Here is a 9,458-nt window from a genome sequence, read left to right on the forward strand (position 1 = left end):
TGACCGTACCCGAATTTCGAACAAACATACATTTTTTGGTTGTCTGGACAAAAAGTATAAAATTGAAGCACGTCCGTGACATTTATGCATCGGCGAGGTGTTATGAAGAGAATTTGTTGTTTGTTTGACGCCGCGGAATGTGTTATTTGTTTACCAGTATAATGTTTTGTTGAAACACGATCCATGCATGCAGGTAGAAGCTGTTTACTTTAATTCGGCTCGTTTTGAGTATTGGGCTAGAAAACGCCGACTTGAAAGCAAACTTTGAAATGAGCATTCAGTTTCTTACGATAGCATACGATGATGCGTTTTCAAACATACGAGTTTGTAGTTATTGTGGTGTAGGCCTACAGATACACATTAAATTAATTATCAGTAACTTCAGTCATTTTAGCAGGCAGAGGTGACAGAAAATAAACAGGTTTTGTCACTTTTTTGTCAGCTACGCAGAAAATAAAGAAACAAATTCAATTGCGAAGTTTGAGTCTTTTATTTACCCACACAATTTGCTTTCTAAATCAAAACCGCTAATTAAAAGTTGTATAGACCAAAAAGGGGGAATTCTAGAGCGTGTTGAAATTAAAATTTAATGCAGTGGAGGTTATTTTTGGCGTGCCATTTTGGCGTCGGTAGTTCTAATCAGAGGTCGTTAGAGAGAAACATGTGTATGATTTAGTGCGTTCATGCAATGTTCCAATCAATTACTGAATCCATAAGTAAAACAAAAATATAGCACAACTGAAATCATGGAATGGTCCCATATACAAACGCCTATGTAAATGATCATAATGTATGCTTGGAATTGGGCAAGCAAGCTGTGTTTGGATCAGCTAGAATTCGGCCCTTTTTGACGAAAAACATTAAAGGCTACATTCCTGGTCATAAATTGTTAGCTAACCTCATCGTCTCAGGTTCGTTTGATTTTGGCATAAACACTTACATAAATCAGAATATCGCTTGTCTAATTCAGAGCATTGCGTATCGTCAGGCTTGCGTGTGGTTCTTAAATTGTTTTTTTATTTATTTATTTCACACAACATCCAACTGCGCAAGCGCCATAGACGGATGGATACATTGATTATTATTTACAATAAAAATGTAAAAATAAAAAAAAAATTGCATAAGAATAAAGTCGTCAAAACGTTAAATTAAAAAAAAACCTCAAACCCACAAGATGAAACAGGCAGGCGCGGATCCTGGGGGGTTTAACCCCCCCCCCCAACCTTTTATTATTTATCGGGGGGGGGGGGGGGGGAAGTGTCCGGAGAAAAAAAAAACCCTGTCTACATTCCAGTAAGAATGTTTTGCTGATGAACAAAAATTCCTGGATCCGCCCCTGAACAGGCTAACTCTGGGCCTGACTATCAATCCATGAAGTTTGTCCCGTATTGAAAATTAATGTAAAATAAATAATGGTAATCCCACAATTAAAATCAAGACATCAAAACATTAAACGCATAGGAAGATGCACAATAAAATGAGACAGGCTCACTCTGGGTCTGACTTATCAATCCATGATGGTAGTCCCACATAAAATACCAGGATTGGTAGTCCCATAATTAACACAAAATGACAAAAAATCATGACAGCTTTGAACTCGACCACTCTGACGAAAGCAACTGAGAGTGTTTCCGTAAGCAGAAGATAAGTTGTGGTTCACTCTATAAATTTAGGGTGCAAAGTGTGACATTTTTCCTGTCCCTGTCACCTTAGTACTTTGCTATTCAAGTATCATTAAGAATGACATCATTTTTTTTTTTAATTTGTTTGGTTGGTTGTTTGCTATTCACAATCACTCTTGGAGAATCACTACATTTAGAAGTCATAGATGTCGCATGTAATAGAGAAAGAAAAAAGTAGACCCAAAATGTATAGAATGATCCATGTGTAAAGCACGACTACGTTCTTGTAAACACATGGCCAAAGAGGTTAAACAATTTATAAGTAATATTTACAGTGTTAGAACTGTCGTCTGATTATCAATATTCCTTGTATGGTGATACTTAAAGGGAAAATACAACATTTGCAAACATCAAAAATAAAACTACCAAATCATTTTGAAATACCTTGCTGGACAGTTAGTGAATGACAGTGTAAAGCATCCTGTAAAATCATGGCACCTGGTATACTGTCATTTTCAGGAAAAGTGGTATTTTTGTATCAATTTCCAACGCTGATCGGCCGATCAGCGTTGGAAAAAACTGGTTTTTTTTCAAATACTGGCCCCAATTGACCATCGCACTTGTTTGCAATCGATTAAAAACCTATGAACGGGTACGAGCCAGCTAGACTGGTTTCCTGACCTTACAATTCCCCAATGTATGTAAACTGCTCTGTTTCTTCTTATATGGAGTCAGGGAACCAGACTACAGGAAAATGATTGTTTTTCTTGGTTTTTATAGCATTTTCGAACCCAAAACCTCAAAAAAGTCAGTGTAACTATATTTGCTATATATTTCCAACCCCCCAATTCCATCAATTTCTGAAAATTACAGCAAAAGCAAATGATGTATATTCCCTTTAATTTTATCACTTGAATTTTAGCAGAAAACTATCGTTAAATTTGTATTTACAAGAGGACACATTAATTAAAGCGGAACATTTCAATCAAATTGAATGAGGTGTCTGTAATTAAGAACCATTGTCTTTCAACAGCATGCCTTTATAAGTTTTTTTTTATAAGCAACCATGCAATACATCATGTTTATGTACATTAGATAATGCGATACTGCAATCCAAAAGCACAAGTTAATATTCAGTGCAAAAATGTTATTTGGCGTTATCATTTTGTTGTGTTCAAGACTACTTTTAGTTTGACAAGGCGGATCTCGGTAGGGCGGAAAATATATCAACAGGCCTACATTGTTTTATAAGTAATTGAGTGAAACGTGCCGCAAACGTTATAAAGTTAAATCATTTGATACTTCCGGTAAACAAAGATTCGAGTTATCAGACTAAAGTTATATTTGCCAAACACCATATTTTTCCCCATAATGGTGAATGTTTACAGCTGCAAGTTATTACATTTTAAGCGATTATAACCAAATGAAAAATGAAAAAGTATCTGAAAGCAGATCAAATGCGCCGGGTTTCACCGGCACGGGCTTCAGTGACGCCTAAAAGTGATGCCTATGACAATTTTAGGGGCTTTTCTCAATACAAAAAGCGACAAATCCCGGAGAAATTAAAAGAAAATGCCCCGAATATCTGGACCTCTGTACATTTTCAATGGACAGCTTGCGCTTCTTGCCGCCAGGTTCATTATATGCGCATGTGTGCATAAAGGTCCATTGCGGCGTTACATTGAGTGGATTAGAAAACCAGTGAAGAAAGAATCCTGGTTGGAACTGCTGTGAATACCTCTGCCATTCTCGACTTATTAAAGTTGTGAATTTATGTTTGGTCACAACAGAAAAAGGATCACGAAATTCAGCTTTTCCAGTGGAACAATTTCTTTAAATAATATATGAAAAGCATCTTTTGGGATCGATACATCTCAGTACACATTTTTATTCACACGTACGTAGGAAACATCACCTTAATTCATGTTTAATGATGTCATCAGTTACAATGTGCAAAGTAAATATAGACTTAGTTCATCAAGAAGTGAAAGTAAATTCTGAAAATACATTTATGGAAATTATAATGGATGTTTTAGTGTGTTTATGTATAAATAACACCTAATTTGCAGTTTGATGACGTCACAGAATTTGAAAGCCGAAGGTCAACATTGTACCGGATATCATTACTTGTGCTATGAAAATAAGTCACTTGACACGGATCAAAATGATGAATTTGATCTAGTGAAACTAGTCGAAACGTAAACGAAACTACGTAAGTAATTGGCTGTGTTTATAGAAAATTCATTTACAAAGTTGTGTTGACATTCCTCACTAAGCACTTCCATAATGTGTTTGTGTGTACTAAAATGCTTACATTTTCATTGCACCTCCGTAAACATCGGAAGTCAAAAGGTCAAACAGTGGGCTTTGTGCCAGGGAATCCAAAATATTGCCCGAGGCAATGTGTGACGTCATGATTACGTCACAACATTTTACATATCTTTGGACAGGGGTTCAAGTTTCTACAAGATTTTATCATCATCCATGCATGAATCGTTTTGAAGGAATTAGGCTGGTTTTGATTTTGAGGCTTCTGTCATATTTTAAATGAACAATAACTTTGACCTTCCGGTAGCTTCGCAAGTAAATGTCAAGCGATTTCACGTACGCGACAATAAACGATTATCAAATAATGGTCTATCCGATTATAAAGTATAAACATATTTGATCAAATTTTCTGTCAATTTTTCAACAAAAATTACTTGCAAATTTCATGACGGAGAAGTAATATGCACACCTTTGAATCAGGGTTGATGTTGGTTCAAAGTTACAAGTTCATAGATAAACCGTTTAGAAGAATACCCGTGGAGAATTATTGTCCAGAAAAAAAGAAGGAAAGACAGAAAGATGGAAGGAAAGACAGAATTGTATTAACACAATTTCAAAACAGTGAGGAAGAAACTTTTTTACCACTTCAAGCAGGTGATCGGGTCGTATCCTTCAATGAAGCACCTTATAATTGTCCCTATCACCTACTTTCTATTGCTACTAACTTGTCACAGTGCTGATCTTGACCTCTTTCACAAAAGCCGTGTTTGCTCAGTTATCCATGACAATGACATAGTAGTGGCGTAGCATCCGTGACAGGAGAGGGAGTAAAAAGGGGGTTATGTGCCCCTTTTTATGTCTGTCCCAATCATAATGACATTGCTACGCGCCTGTAATATCATTGGATATAACTGGTCTGTTTCATAGTAGTTGCCGCTTTCTGAAATATTCATTAGGTACATTTCCAATAACTTACATTTATAAATGGGTATTTTTTTAGAGACACTCTGTAGAGGGCGGGGCCAACTCCATCCAGTGGTATTTTACCAATAATTTTTAAACGAAAGTGCCAGCACCTCGCAAGCGCGAATACTATTATGGTACATGTAGTAATACTTTACGCTGCGGGGGACACTCGAATAGTGTCACCTACTGTGCGATAGTACTTGCCCCACTTTTTAAAATGAAAATATGGCTACCTTTTTCATCTGGAAAAAAATTGGGTTTCCCTGGGTTGTTCCGGGGAAACATTTTTTTTTTCACATAGAAAAGGTTTGATTCTTCTCAGTAGAATAGGACCTGGTGCAGATTTTACTAAAAGTGTAATTTTAAACACATATTACTCGGGTTTTAGCACCAATTTGTGTTTTTTAATTAGTCTTCGTAAACAAATATTTTGTAAAAACAAAAATTACCAGAGACGCCATCGTTGTTGATTCTTCAGACAGATCAGCTCCCAGAACTTGAGACCAGTGTCGGGATATCCAGGGGAAAAGGCTGCGGTAGAGGCGTAACAGCTCGGTGTTCCGTTACTCGAAGAAACCATGGTTCTTTCCGTAGCGATATTTTCCGTATTCAACTGTGTCCGGCAGAGGACTGTCTAATACCATCGTAGAGTCAGTGCATTCGAAGCTGTTTTACCCGCCCAATCATAAAACCTTGTATTTATACAGCGGCTTCCTGCTAGCTCTTCGGTGGACGAATTCTTGGAACATATTTTGACTATATCTAGTCCATTTTTCGAATCATATTGGCATTAATTCCAGAATTCCTGGCGCAACGTTTTGGCACGATAATTCAATGCAACAGAGTATTACAAGTTGTGTCATTTTGTCGTCGGTATAGTTGTAAACAGGAAGCAAAAATTGTGTATGATTTAGGGTGTGCGTGTTTCGCCCAAAATGAATCTATCAGTAAAGCAGTAAATCACTGAACGGCCTGCAATACACAGACGTTCATATGTAACTTGTCCATGTAGGCCTAAAGCAATCGTATAGTTGAAGTAGGATTTTTTTATTGGTGAAAAAAATTGACGGCAACATTCCTGGTCGCAAATTTTTAAACATCTTTACAGGCTTGCTTAATCTTTGGCAAGACCACTCGCATTATACGGTTATTTGCAATTAACCGAAGATGTACATGTATATACATGTATCTACCGATTCAACGAGAGATCTTTGCTGAAAGTGAAGATAGGACTGGTACCAAACACCCTATTAAAGTATTCCGTCTTAAATGGTGTCATTCGGAAGAAAACAATCATTGACGGTTTTCTTAGAAATCTGTGTCCGAGGGTACAGATTTCCACGTGAGTTGGCATCGAAATCCAGTTAAGACACCAAAAACTGCACACGTTTTCCCTGTATATGCACCGTTCCTAAGATGTTTGGCAATTTTGTTGTTTCAAAGAAAAATTAGAAATGCACAAAAGGCAGATGTTCCCATGTTCCTTTAATGGTCTAATGAAAACGTCACAGGAGCGCGATATGTTTCGCGTGCATTCTTTTACCATAATCCATAACCGAATCATTATTAAGTCGAGAATCGCTAGTGCAACGTTTTGGTATTTAGAAAGTCAATACAGCTGAGGTTTATTACACACTATGAAATATTGCCATCGGTGGTTCTAATCAGAAGTCGTTAGAGAGAAACATGAGTATGATTTAGGGCGCGCGTGCATGATTCGATCAAATACTGAATCCATCAGTACAGTAGTAAAATAACACAAAATAATGAAACCGCGGAATGGCCATCAAAGTACAAATGCCATTGTAAATGGTCCATGCAGGCCTAGCTATGTCCATGTAAACACAGAGGTGTTAGGACAGGCTAGAATTGAATTGAGTTGTTTTTATTCGCGGACGAAAACATTTAACGGATCCATTCCTGGTAACAAATTACCATTGGCCCTCAGCATCTCCGCTTTAGTTTTTAATTTTGAAATAAACACTCGCAGCTTATAGGAGCGCGGTCTGTTTCGCGTGTTTTTCTTCAATTATTTCAAATTGACCAAAATCATAGCGGCTTCGAGTCGGCATGGTCAGCATAATCTCACTGAGACTTTCTAGCGTGTCGACAGTAAGTTCATGTGTAAGGTTCTTCTTGTAAACACATCAGCTAATTCCTTTGCTGAACAAAACGGTAAAAGGTCGTTTTAGTTGTGACTTATCTAGAACTATAAACATTTTCTAATTAGCAGCATGCCATGCTCATGACTTATAAATGTATCACTTTAACAGAAGTTTAAATTGTTTTACATTTTTATTTCAACAAGAGGACATACTCATAAAGTATAGAACAGTTCAATCGATTTGAGCGAAGTGTCTATAATTTGAAAAACAACTTTCAAACAGCAGGCTTTTTTGTAATGTGTTTTTAAAGCGATCATGCAATAACCTTTGTTTACATTATATGCGCGATATAAACACTCTAAACACAACAAATTTTATGTTCAATGCAAAAAAATTACGTTGCTTGTATCTTTTTTAAGGTGCCCTATATAACTTTACATTGACAATGCGGATGTTGACTGGCGGAAAATAGTATGTTAATAGGTCTACAGTTGTTGTGATAAAAACGTGACCAAAAATGATGAGTTCATTCGTTTGCTTCTTTCGGCAAAAGGATTATAACCAAGTTAAAACCAAAATACACAGTTAAAACAACTGGTTCTTCTCAGAACCATACAACTCAAGAGACATACCATTCACATGGTGTTACCGCAAACCTTTCATTATTTGTTCATGTCCACCTAGCCTTTCGCCAAGACCATCGTGGCTTAAAGCTGCGAAGCTGTGAGCGACTGGAGCGAAGAGTAATTCAGCGCGCACGAAGCGAAGCCACGAGGCCTTTTCTACCTTGATTTTGTTGAATTATTCAATGTTTTTATGCAAATAAGTAGAGTGCTGAAAGGTTAACCAATCACAATGCGGATTTTGCCTAGTTGCGGTTATTTGTGAAAGAAAGGTGAGTTAATATGGAAATCGTAAGAGGAAATAACTAAAAAATAAGTTCAGATCAAACATTAAGTTCATACACTCAAATAATATCTTGAAATACTTTTATAAGCAAAATTATAATAAGATAATGAAAGAACAATGACACTGACAGGATCTCGGGCAGAATTAGAAATAGACTCCCAATTTTTAATTTTTTTTTTTTAAATTAAGTTCCAGTATCCGGGGCGCGCGCGCGCATACGGTGCGCGCGTCCGGACAGAAGCCACGCGCGTCCTAAAAGACTTATGATTGGTTGGAATTTTGCTATCCTTTAAGTAGCAAAAATCGAGATTATAAAGAAAAACATTAGAAATTCTTGACAAGTTGAAGTTGGAAAGCAAACATTTTCAAGCAAACCTGATTGGATATCGTCATCCACTTTCGATTAGGCCAAAAAAAAGTCTCCGGTTTCTGGTATGCGCGCGCGTTGCCGTAGCCATGCGCGTGGGCAAAATGAAAAAGGTTTTTTTTCAATGAAAGATGATGTCTCAAAACCGCCAAACACACTGGTTTGACTGGAATCCTGCTGCTGCACAATTTTAACGTGTTTTTAGATGGGGTTACAATCGAGTATAAGCTTTATGTGGCCTCTGGACTCCCATATATTTGCACTAAAATTAGTCGGGCACCATTTGCAGTCAACAGCCGACATTTAAAGAAAAAACGGTAAAAAAAAAAAAAAAAAAAAAAAAAAAAACGCGTCACCGCACCACTTTTTGGGCAAGCTCCATACCAGAAACCGGAGACTTTTTTGGCCTTTGTGGTCCTAACTGTTCAAAGATCTATGTTAAGAGTTATTTGTAAACATAATATATACGTACATCCTTATACAAAACCCGTTCAACGAGTTCAAAATATTCTCTAAATTAAGGCTTCAAAGAGTGTTGATCAAACATGTCTTTTCAAAAAAGGAGAACATTATTGCAACCAAAAGAGGCCCGCATATTTGGACCACAATTTTGTCATTATTTTATTTAATTTGCGTCGGGGTGATGTAAATCAGTATTAGGTTTTGCCCTTCGAACCAGCTAACCGATCCCGCAAGCTCAGTGGTCGAGTGGTAAGACGTTTGCACTAGAAAGCAGGAGAGGTAACACACTGAGTATACTGTGTTACTACGTTGGTGAAGGGCAAAATCTTCCGATTCATTTGTCATTAATTTTGTGCTTTCTTTTTCGTTTGAAGCAACAAAAGTACTCAAAATCTAAAAACCGGTTCCTTATCAACTAACCTGATGAAGTTTTAGCTCTGTGAATGCTGTATATTTCGAGAAAAACCACAATATTTTGGATCTGGTCTTCAGTTCAAAATTGCCAAGTCATATTTTGAATTGCGCCCTCTCGTGACACAATCCGAAATCAGCATTCTCATTCAGTCGATTGTAACTACGTGATGTCACACACTGAACCGATAATAGTCCACGTCCGAATTACTTGGCCATGGCTTAAAATTACACACGGGTCTATGGCAAGTGGCTGCAGCCACTACCATAAACTCGTGTGTAATTTCCAGCCGCAGTCAAGTAATTCGGACACAGCCATAACAGCCGCGCGCGCATGTGTGTCACTTG

The sequence above is a fragment of the Patiria miniata genome, unplaced genomic scaffold (genome assembly GCF_015706575.1).
Source record: "Patiria miniata isolate m_02_andy unplaced genomic scaffold, ASM1570657v1 HiC_scaffold_6, whole genome shotgun sequence".
Classification (NCBI taxonomy): domain Eukaryota; kingdom Metazoa; phylum Echinodermata; class Asteroidea; order Valvatida; family Asterinidae; genus Patiria; species Patiria miniata.